The 12,585-nt window shown below is 35.9% G+C and overlaps 1 non-coding gene across 1 annotated transcript; it reads right to left on the bottom strand.

The window, feature by feature from the left end:
• Positions 1-7,684: 7,684 nt before the first annotated feature.
• On the bottom strand, positions 7,685-7,761 carry Trnat-ugu (transfer RNA threonine (anticodon UGU)). The gene has a single exon. It is a non-coding gene; the product is annotated as a tRNA-Thr (tRNA).
• Between the last annotated feature and the right edge of the window lie 4,824 nt (positions 7,762-12,585).

Below are 12,585 nucleotides of genomic sequence, written 5' to 3' on the forward strand. Positions count from 1 at the left end.
AACTCTGTGCTCTATTCTCTATAGTCTCTTTTCATGAAACCATCTTAAATAAGGTCCCAAGGTTTGTCATCTTCAAACACTGTTTTAAAATCAAATGTCTCTTTCCCTTGTTGAAAACCATCATAGGATTACTATTACTTCTTTTTAACTTTATTTTATTATTTTATTTAGGTAGTGCTGAGGATGGAACCCAAGGCTTTATTTATGCTAGGTAAGTACTCTACCAGTGAGCCATAACCTCAGCCCACTATTACCTCTTGAGTGGGGAATTTGGTTCCTTATATGACAGCCAAATTCCTCCTCGAGCCAGGGTCTATATCTATTTTCCAAGCTGGTGCTCATGTCAACCAGGTTACTAGCTGATTCCAAATTTCACCTTGATCTCTTTTCTTACAAGTTGGAGCATTTGCTTCACCACTTTCAATTTCTGAATAATTTTCTCTACTTCCTATACTCCACCTTTTAAGATTCTACTTAACTTTTAATATCCAAACCTAACATTGTTGTGGGAGTTATCTCCAGCATTCTCCTTAAACTAGATGTGTAGCTAGGTCCAGGGAAGCTACTGACCAAAAAAAATCAAAAGAGGGAGGCCATTGAGGGATACCTTGGAAGATGCATAATATTTATGCCCAGTAGAGTCATGGGTGCTAGATAGAGCTGTGGAATTGCTTAGGGAGAGATATAGAAGTGAATAGAAGAGAACCTGAGTCAAAAATCACCTCATTGGAGAAAGGCCCATAATTACCTTGTAAACAGAAGACAGAATGCAAAGAGCACCAAGAAGTTGTGGCCAAATAAAAGAGGAAAACCAGCAGACTCTGATACAACAGAAGACAAAATAAAACAGTTTTTGTAGAGATAGAAATTAAATCAGATGAAAACAAACAAACAACAACAACAACAACAACAAAAAGCCATAGTATTTATTGACATGGAGGTCACCAGGAACCATGATGAGAGATCTTTTGATGAAGTGGTAAAGGTTCAGCAAAAAGTAGAGTATTGCCCAGAGATAAGGAGATGAAGAAATGGAGACAGCAAAATATGTTTCTGAGAAGTGGGTCACAGAGTGAAGAGAAGTGAAGGATCAACCTCTTCCTTGAAAGAGGTTGAGATGGCTGAATAGTCATCAAAATTATCTAGGTTTGAAGGGAAATTTAGAAAATACTGCAGAAGGAAAAAAATTATTTGTGTAATGTTCTTGGGAAGATGGGAGAGTATTGGCTGAGAAGCGCATCTGGGTTATTTAGCATTAGCAAGAATGGGGGCCATCACCTCCCTTGCAAAAATGAAAAGTAAAGATCAGGAAGGAGAGAGGGTGTGTGCTTTTGGTGAGTTTGAGCTCGTAATTTACAGGTTGCTTGGAGAAATGTCCAACAGGTGGAATCTATTTATACTTTAGGGTAGAAGACAATGTCAACTGCTGACACCAAGGAGGAAGTGGGAAGTAGCAAGGATAAAGATTCAGGAGAATGTAAAAGTTTTGAAACAGTCACTGCAGAGTAACATGATTGATTATAGACAGAACAATATGTAAAAAAGAAAAACAAATTGGAATGCCAGCAAAGAATGCAAGCAAGAGGAGAATCATTAAGTGAGTTTATTCAGGACTTGTGTTTTGCAAGTTCAGTGTGATAAAAGTCTGAGACCATTTAGGATGTGGCTAAGAGTGTTATTGGACTGTTGAATAGTGGAATATGATCTATTAAGGGGAAAGTGAAGGACAAAAATAAGAGAAAAGAAAGAAAAAACCAAAGAGTTGTAAATGGATGGATGGTCCTGATGAGATTCAAGATCTGTCTCAGTGCTGTATCTGATTACCCCGGGTAGAGGCTCAGTCTATCTAGCCTCACCTGTCACTTATTTCAATGCTCAACATTCTGATATCATCCAAATATTGCCTATTTTCCTGTGATGTCCTAGCTTTCTTATGGGTCATTCACACAGTATGCATATCCATACACTTAACCTCATTCGTGGTAACAAATATCTATTCAATGAACTAATAGGAAAGAAAAGAAGAAAGAGGGTTTTTCTAAAAGTAAGGACAACACATTTTAGTTTTGTTTCTTCACAGGTTGATTGTTGTCTGCACGTATCTTATGGATTCCCATTTCCATTTCTTATAACTTAAAAGTTAGTGGAAGGTATTTTAGTCTTTTATTGATCAAAAAATTGAAACATTATATTAGGCCACTCAAACTAGAAGAATAAATATTGTGTTTGTTCATTAAGCATACATGTCTGCTTTCTTTCTGTTCACAGCAAGAGGCAGAAAATTGTGGAATTTTCCAGTAATTACAATTCAATACAGAGGGCCAGTGGGAGAGTGAGTCACCCACTTGTCTGGACTGAAAGAGACAATTATTTATGTGGCTGTGCCCTGCGGCTGAGCCTACAGCTGGCCATGAATGGTAGCAAACTTCGGCTTTTCCAATTTCTTTTTAGTTTCCTTCTTTACAATAAAGACCATCAAATGCAAAAGGTTAGAACTACATTGAAAATTACTGTTCAGATAATGGTTTTCTGCGTTTATTGCAGTTGGCATGAATGCTATTCCTATTGCACCAATAATTGGTATTATTAATTATTATATTATTTATTATTATCTCGATTATTACTCTGCTAAAATGAATATGAATTTTTCCATTATAGCTCTGAATCTATAAAGAATATAAGCAAATTGACTTATTTCTGCATTTTCTTTATTATAATTATATTAATTTCTTTCAGTGTGCAGTGTGCCTTCCTTAACTTAATCTTATTTTATCCTTTTCTTCTTTAGAGAGATTTCATGCAGTGTCAAAAACAAAGTAAAATATAAAATGTTTAAAAAATGAAAGAAACAACGGTGAGCCAGGATTGTGAAGTGATATTTCAATAACTGTACTAAACTGGTATCTATTATTTATTTTTTCTTTGACTGAATTGAGTGAATTTTTCACTTGCCCTTATCAAATAGATCTCCTCTACTGAACACATCAAAGTTTGCATAGAAGAAACTAATGGCCTAACTAACTACATTGTGTCCTCTGAGTGGGACTTCGGTCTCCCCCCCTTTTTTTTTCCTGGTAGGAAGACTGATTATTCACCATAGGACTTATAGTCATCATTGTCATCCCAACTGTTGTCATGTCCATACCTTGGCCACAGCCCTCTCTAGCAGGTGATGCTGAGTACCTCCTTTCATAAGGTACTATTTAAGGCCTCATGGCAAATGTGAATTGACACATAATCTCTTAGGGGCAAAATTTCCCCCATTGTTCTCGTACTCTAATAAAGAGTTACTGTCCTGTGATATAAAAAGGAATGAGGAAGCCAGCATGGTGGCACAGGCCTGTAATCCCAGCAGCTAGGGGAGCTGAGACAGGAGGATTGTGAGTTCAAAGCCAGCCTCAGAAAAAGCATGGAACTAAGTGACTCAGTAAGACCCTGTCTTTAAATAAAATACAAAATAGAGCTGGGGATGTGGCTCAGTGGTCTAGTGCCCCCGAGTTCAATCCCCGATACCCACCCTCCTCACTGAACAAATGAGGAAAAACACTAGATTAATTCTGAATGGATTATTTTGCCTTTTTTAAGGCTTTGTTTCCTCATCTAAGTATCAAGTTGTTTTTTTTCTTTCTGATGAGAGGACTAAAGTTCAGAACTTGAAATACAGAGTTAGGAACAATTCATAACTCTCAAGACAGATTTTTTTTTAAGGAAGAATTATCCTCATCCTTCAGAGACCTGAGGAAAAGTAGAGAAATACTCTGTTCTTCTCTAAATGGGTTTCTGTATTTTAAGGGCTGTAATGGGAATCAACACTGAGATACTAAGACCCAATAGAAACTACTGAGTCACCACCTAAATGTATGCTACACATAAGGACCAAGCCTCATCAGAAACATAAAGAAGGAAATGATAAAGAGGGCCTGAAGTGGAGAACACATCAAATACTAAAAAAATGGTCACACAATCACAAATGTGTATTTCTGCTGCAAATATTTCCAATCTATGAAAGTAGGAAGATGACAACCATTTTTAGAGAGGAAGAAAATATTGAGAGCAATTAAAAAATAATTTTATGCCAGGCACAGTGGTACACACCTGTAATCCTAGTGATTTGGAAGGCTCAGACAGGAGGATTGCAACTTCAAAGCCAGCCTCAGAGACTTAGTGAGACTATCAGCAACTTAGCAAGATCCTGTCTCAAAAATAAAAAAGGTTATGGATGTGGCTCAGTAGTTAAGCACCCCTGGGTTCAATCCCTGGTAGTAGTAGTAGTAATACTAACACTACTACTACTTTGTGTTCTAAAGTTTTCTCTTTTCTTAAAGTATTCAGATTCCATGGAATTTCAAAACCAAATATAAAAAGAATTTTCTTTCAACAAATGAAAGTATTCAAAAAATTTATTGAACATATTTTTATCAGAATCCAAAATAGTTACTTTATATCATGTCATAAATTTTTAGAATAGATAGTTTCTTGTAGCACTAATGATGAAACCAAAATGTACAATTTTTTTTCCCAAATCTTTTTGTAGTTCTTACTTTGTGCAGGTTCTCGTCTAAGAACTCTATGTATAACATTTCATAATTAAGTGGGAGTTAGCTCTTGGTTTTTTTGTAGAAAATTTCAATCAAAATTAGGATTTTCTCTTCTACTCTTACATTAGTGGTAACTTTTTTAGCATTAATGAGTGTTAATTTTTGTCAAATGCTTTATCTGTATCCATTAAATGAATCATGTAATATTTCTCATTAATTTTCTTATCATGAATTGCATGGTTGAGGAATTTTTCTCTTATCAGCATTTTCGTAATAAGCTTCACTTGTTCATAATACATTATCTTTTTCTGTAGTGTTAGATTGAATCAATAATTTAAATATCATATATATAAATATTATATAATATATATATATATATATTAGTTGGATATATTTGAAAATTATATCCAACTAATTTAAATATCATATATGTATATATATGGAGAGAAAGAGAGATCATGGGAACATTGGTCTCTAGTTTTCTTTTCTTATAGTATCTCTCAGGTTGCTATCAGGGTTATGTGGGCCTCCTCAAATGAGTTCAAAACTATTCCACTCTCCTTTATTTTCTGAAAACATTTGTGCAATATTTCTATTAATTTATTCTGAACATATATTATAATTCATGAGTGGAGGTATCTGGGTCTGGTGATATTTTTGCTTTTGATGATAAATTCCATTTAAAAATATGTTGATCCTTTAGTTTTAGAATCACCTGGCAGACTAATTCAAACACAAATTGTTAAGCCCCTTTCCAGGATTCTGTAGATCCAGAGTAGGCACCAGAATTTTCAAGTCAATTATTTAGTTCCCAGAAGCTGCTGGTATTTATTTCCAGTCATACTTTGAGAGCTATGGCTTGAATAGATCAAGGATTATTGATATGATGGTGTTACCAATCCCTAGTAACATTTATTTTAATTTCCTACTCTGATTATTTTAACATCTGTTCCATGCCTGGTTTTATTCTATTGACTGTTTTTATCTTCCTGCTATATTTTCTTACTTTGTCATGTACAGCATATTGTAATTTTTAATTGAATGCTGCTCATTATGTATAGAATATCTGTAAGGTCTGGAGTGCTGGAGAAATGTCAGTTCTCTTATTTCACCCTCTGATTTCAAGAAGCCTTATTTTGGACCTCATTGTGGATCCCTCTCGACAGTCCTGCTCCTCCTCTCTGGCATAGACCATCACTGTCTTATAGTTGATGCAATGCCCAGGCAGCAACAATACTTCTCTCTGTTCTCCCATTCTTCCCTCAGTCTTTGGGAAACACTCCCACATTCCAAAAGTGGAGACAAGGTGATCTTTCAGCCCTGAGTGGGATCTTTCATCGGCCATGGTGGTGATTTGTGTGGGCATTAATGTACCTACCTTTGTTTATAGGAAAGGTCTAAAATAATATGAAGAAATGCATATATGCATAGGATTGTTTTTTAAAGCTGAGTGATTGCAATATAAAGAACTACACTCATGTGAACAGGTCACTTCCCTAACAGGAAGAATTTGAGAGGGGAAGAGTTCTTCATTGTATGTGGAGTGAGTAACATAAAGCAGAGAACGGACTGACTTCTCTGACATCTTTGCTATTTAAATAAGGTAAACACTAAAGTATCACCTAGGAGAGAATTTGGCAATTGGATAGAGAAGGGAAGGGCAAGATCTCATGGAAAGTATACACTTGAAAGGGTGCAGGCTATTGTATTGGGCAAACTTTTTAATAAATTTATTATGTATGGGCTATGGCCAAGTTCTCAAACACAAACAGCATGAAGTGGAGAGATCAGAGATGATACTGTGCTTATATGTTCTTTATGAGCTTTGAACTAAATGAACAGGGAGTTAGTTCCACATCCTAGAAAGGCAGTGTCAACTGTAGCAGCATATCACAAAGTATTTCTGATCAAAACTGACTGAGTAAGTTAAAAAATGCCTTACATTTGATTGTTGTTATGGATTTACATAAAATTCATCCCCCATAACTTTAATACTTATAACAACTGTGCAAACTAGGAGTTACTAAACACGTTTAACATATTATAACAACAAAAAAGTTAAAACTAATGCGTATCAGCAAGTTACAGACTGTATCAAAGCATATATATATATATATATATATATATATATATATATATATATATATTCCTGGGATCAAGGCCACAAAGCATATATATATAGTTTAAAAAGTAAAACAAAGATTTTAAATCAAGACAAAAGTCTCATGTATTTTGTTCTTTGCCAGCACTGCTTTTTGTGGGGGGAATGGGTACTGGGGATTGAACTCAGGGGTACTCAACCACTAAACCACATCCCCAACCCTATTTTGTATTTTATTAGAGACAGGGTCTCACTGAGTTGCTTAGCACCTTGCTTTTGCTGAGGCTAGCTTTGAACTTGTGATCCTCCTGCCTCAGCCTCCAGAGCCTCTGGGATTACAGGCATGCACCACTGCACCTGGCTTCCAGCATAGCTTCTTTGTAGTCATTAGTTATCTTAGAATCAGGCATTTTCACTTTGTAATGAATTTTATTTTTCAATTTTTACATATATTTTGCTTATCTTCATTTTGTTCCTTAGAATAGTTCCTTTTTCAAATTATATCCATCTTGCCTGCACAGAGGAGCAAAAGGAAAGAGAGAGCACTTCTCATGCTGTTCCTGCAGGGCACATCAAGTACTTAGGACTGCAGCCCAGGAGAGAGGCCTTCTGTAGCCAAGTCATTTATTAAGTAAGATGTGCTCCCTGCAGAATGAATGGGACAAAAGAGATTACACTTCCCCTCCTAACTATAGCACGTGCATTGCAAAAACTCAGATAAAAATGGTTGGAAAGGATAAAGTACAATTTAAGCATACCAGATATTACATTTTTAGTGCTGGTGACTGTGGAAAGATCCATCTCAAAGAGCAAAATGGCGTTTTATACACAACACAAACTCTCTTAAAAACAAAATAAGATCAGATCCTTACTGTAGCAGAGAAAACCCAAACACTGTGCCCTGAATTCAGTTCAGGCCCTTGACGATGTACTTTAGGCTGTAGGTGAATAGAAATATTTTTATAGTGTAATACCTTAATACCCAGGTCCCCAAAATAAAAGTAGAAAGTTTCATTTATTGCTCCTAAACCTTTTTTCTTCCCTTTGGCAGGGCTGGGGATTGAACCCAGGGCCTTGTGCATACATGGCAAACACTCTACCAACTGAGCTATATCCCCAGCCCCACTCTTAAACTTTTAGTACGCTTTAACCCTTTGTATAGTTACAGACTTCAGTCCAAAAAAAATTTTTTTAAATTTATTTTGAAAGACTCGATGTTCATCTCAGTTTTACTGTTTGCTTGACACCTTATAATTTCCTTGAGACACTTTTGGTTCTTCATTCAAATGAGTTTTGCCACTGCTCTCAGCTTACTGATAAGATAATTATGTATTCTGCATCTTAGTGTGCTTTCTGCTGATAAATTATATTATAATTGTCCCTGCCAGAGCTGTTTAAGTGCCCGGTAGCATTTTCATTACACAAGTCATTTTCCTCCTCAAGGGTTTGTAACTTTACCCTTCCAAAATATTTTTTTTTGTTGTTATTCTGTTACTAATAGAATATGCATATGGAGAAGGGCAAAACCAAACACACCTAATATTTAGACAGAGTCTTAATGGAGTCTTTCTTTGATTAGAACTGTTATAAAGGAAAGGAAGAAATTCCTCCTCCCCTAGTTAAAGAAAAGACAATGGTGGTTTAGTGGACCATACCTGTTGTTAGTTTGAAAAGCATGGTGAAAGGTGGAGTTCATTCTCTGCCTGCATGTTCTCTCTCTCTCACACACACAAATGTGAAATATCCACCTGCTGTTGATTATTTTCACAATAGCTCAATAGAGTTACATAAAGGATAAAGAGAACTGGGGAGATGGGCTGCTCATCAGAATAAGTTATATTATGGGCTGTCAGCATTGCACGATGAGAACATGACACAACTTCTGTTGAAAGCAAAATTGAGTGTACCCAGTGGAACACAGAGGGATAGATGCAGCGTCTGGTGAGATGTGAGATAATCATGGAAAATGACAGGTACATGTTTTCAGGAATTTCTGATGATTTTATGTAATAGTGTGGCAAAAGGAGTTGGGGATAGAGAATTTGCAGAAACATGGATGTGCTAATATTTTCAGGTAATATGAACCCGCAGATTGTTCAAAAATATACTCCTTTCAAATTCTTACTGCTGTTTCACTCATGTCATGCAATTATTCCTTGGCAACAAAATACTATGATGCATCAGGGCAATTATGGAATTGGAAACTAGACAAACTTATGTTTGATTCCTTATTTTTGCAGAAGTACTTCCTTCCTTAGAGTTTTAGTTTTCCTATGCAAAAAAATTAATGTAATATCTACAACACAGGGTTGCTATGACAATGACATGTCATATAAAGTACTTAATGAATCTCTAGTATTTAGTATATGTTTAATAAGTACTAGATCTCTTTGCATAAACAAAGTTGTAATTGAGGGAGCACTTCAGATTAAACAAATTATTTACTATTTCAAGATCTGGAAATATTTAATGCTGTTAGATAGAATTTTCAAGATTTTATTTAGCACAGGGGTAGAAAAGCTATGTTTTAGGTGGTATCTGCAACAGTTCTGGGCCTGGAGGCAGAGTACGGGTATTGACTGCCTAAGCTTTCCTGGGATCAAGGCCACAAAGCATTTGATTTTACCTTTAGATTAATGCATATTATCAGATTGTCAGATTTGTACTTATTAAAATATTAAGAAACAAGATATATTTGAAAGTGTTGATAATGATTGGGAGGTCAACAATACTATGATCAAAGAGTTCATAAGCTAGTAAGAAGACAGATATGTCAGCAAACACAACACTATAAAAAAAATGCAGTGTTGAATGCTCGGTAGAAACCATGCTGACTTAAGGGCGATCAGCTATTGTTCAGGTGATCAAAAAAAAAAAAAAACTGGCAAGAGTTTTGAGTCATTTGATATAATACATATACGCTATAAATGTTTTATTTAACTTTAAAACTTAGAAAAGGATATTCACTTGATGTAATGTGAAGATGTCTCCTTGGAGTTTGTAACTGCTTAATAAAGTGCCTGCTTCTTTATGTTTATTTCTCATAAACCACAACCATAATGCAATATCTAAATGTCCAATCTATCTTTTTAAAAAGTAAAACAAGACCTTAGAGAATTGAAAAACAATTTGAATGACAAAGGAAGTTTTAGAAATTTTATTAATGCCTTGCCCACATGTAATTCAATTGTAGTTTATTAAGCAAATCATCTTTACAAAGTTATTTGTAAATTTATTTATTTTTGTTTTCAAAAAGCAACAATATCTTTCCTTTAAAGCTTTTTTAAACACCATCTTAATTACATAGTGTTTAATCAGTCACACAATTAAAATAATTATATAATTGGTATAAACAAGTTTGAGAACAAACATGAACTGACTTGGTAAGTGCACAGATTCAATTTATGAGAAAATAGCTATAGGGACTTACTACCCATGTTGTCCAGCATGCCTTGGGTACTAAACTTGAGCTATGAAGGAAATGGAGACTCTCAGTCATCCATATTTTAAATGGAAGATAGATATGATAGTTTTTACAATATTAGTAGTAGTATAAAGGTAGGATTTTGTAGTAATTGTGATGGTTAGACACTCTTGGGTTGTAGATAGGTGTGATGGCTGTCTGCCACTTATGAACTTAACCTCAGACAACATGTTCTAAACCACAGTGCATGCTATTTTCAAGTGATTGCCACTGCATTGTTTTAAAGAGAGAAGCACTTAACAAAGACTGGTACAAGCTCTGTTTTTCAAAAGTATTAAGAATAAAGATGGAGACAATGATGAAATGTCAGAGAAGGACTGAGAAGATGCAGTCACAAGTTAAGTTTATTCCTCATATCTTTGCTTTTTAAATTTTGTTTGGTAACAATTGGTCATAGTGGTGGTGTTAGCTTGAAAAAAATTTCTCTAGCAAACAAATATGTCCTTCATGCTCCAGGCACTCACTGTCCTTAGGTTTCCCTAAGAACAAGAGTTGTCCTAAGGGACAGGATCAAGTATTTGAGAATACTAGCCTCCACTGGAAGGAATGGAAAATTTTGAATATCACAGGTAGAGCCACAAGGCAAAGCTTCTTGGGGAGGTACTAGAGTGAACTCATAAATGCAACTCCCACTGATTGATATAATTTCCTTTTATGATAAAGCACCCTGTTTTGTATACAAGATAAATATAATGAAAGTTGTAATCTATAAACATGGTATCAAATATTTCAAAGTATTTGATTATTTTCCACTATGTGAGTTTACCAAAATAGTAAACCAGAATCTCTTTGTTTTTCAAATATTGGTGTGTACAGGTCTCTCTTCTTGACCTCTTCTGACTTTGAATATCCTCAATAGAGAAAGAGACCTATTTCCATGACGCTGACTCCAACAAAAACATGTCTTTGTCTCTTTTATGAGTTCATGCCAATAGCACCCAGGTACCTTGTATGTTCTAAAAGCGCTAATGTAACTATTTTCATCCTGTGCTCCCCAGCATGTTCCTTGTCACATGTCAAATCAGATATCTATGAACCAAACTTGGCCCTTAAGTTTTCCTTACTTCTTAACAACCAAATGGTCTTCTCAGACTTGTTGATATTTCTTCACACACACACACAAAAAAAATTAAGTTTATTTTTAAAACTGGATACAATTTTTTCCAAGACCACATTTAAAACATGTAAAAGGGTTAACAACAAGGCAAAACTTAGTGGTAATATTGATGAAGGTTAATTCTATGAAGTAAGTTTCATAGATGAGTGAAAGTTAGAAAGGCGCTTTGAAATATGGGTGTACTAGAGTTTGATTATGACGTATGCCCCCAGGAGATCATGTATTGAAGGCTTGGTCCTCAGTGCAGCCATGTTCAGAGGTGAGGATTTGGAGAAGTGAATAGATCATGAGGACCTGACCTCATCCATGGATTATTCCACTGAAGGTTTGTAACTGAATGCATCATTGGGTGGAGGCAGAATCTGTAGGAGGTGGAACCTGTGAGGAAGTGGGTGCTTGGGGGCATACCCTTAGAAACTGTATCTTGTCCCCAGCATCTGCCCCCACCCACAGCTTCCCAGCCATTCTGAGGTGAGCAGCTTTGCTCCCCCAGACCTTTCAACCATGATACATTGCTACACCACAGTCCCAAGAAACAATGGAGCCAGTCCATCATGGACTGACACCTCTAAAATCATGAGCCAAAATAAATATTACCTTCTTTAAGTTGTTTTTCTCTGATGTTTGTCACAGCAAAGCAAAACCAACTCAGAGTGAGACCCTGGAGGGGTGCAGAGGAAACATCTTCACCAACAAGAAAGATAGGCCAGAGCATCCAGAGGATCCCAGAGGCCAGCTCTGTTGAATAGTGGAGAAAACTGGGCTGAACGAGTCACAGTTCTGGGCACCAGGGAGTCACTAGTGGCCTTGGAGTGAAACACGTCACTGGAGGTAGACATGAGAACTATACTGAAATGTTAAATACAAAAACAACCTAGAAGGGTATAAGAAGTGATTAAATGATGAAGAAAAAGAAAGAAATGACCACCTGCAGAGGAAGTTGAATTAGAAGTTTCCCCCTATAAGACTCTGTAGCAGATTTTAGGCTAAGGAAAAGGAGAAGCTGAATTGAGCAAGAATAGTGACAATAAAGCAAGTTTACACAGGAAAATTGGGCAATAGAATCAGAAGGAGACACAGAAGCATTGTCTGGAAAGAACACAGGACAGCTTTCTCCAAGATCATGAGGAAGAGAGGAAATATGAATGACAGTATCTAAAGAAATTTGAGGCAGAAGAAATAGGAAGTAAAGATTTGAACACTATCTGAGATGAAAGAGCCATTAGGGAATAACATTTTTTTTTTTTTTGAGTGAATTAGGAAAAAGGAGCTGGAAGAAGAAAAAGAATGAAAATGCAATTTTCTCTGTCTGGTAGATGCAGTCTTTTGCATAGATTTCCCCCTT

This window comes from Callospermophilus lateralis, chromosome 1, assembly GCF_048772815.1.
Source record: "Callospermophilus lateralis isolate mCalLat2 chromosome 1, mCalLat2.hap1, whole genome shotgun sequence".
NCBI lineage: Eukaryota > Metazoa > Chordata > Mammalia > Rodentia > Sciuridae > Callospermophilus > Callospermophilus lateralis.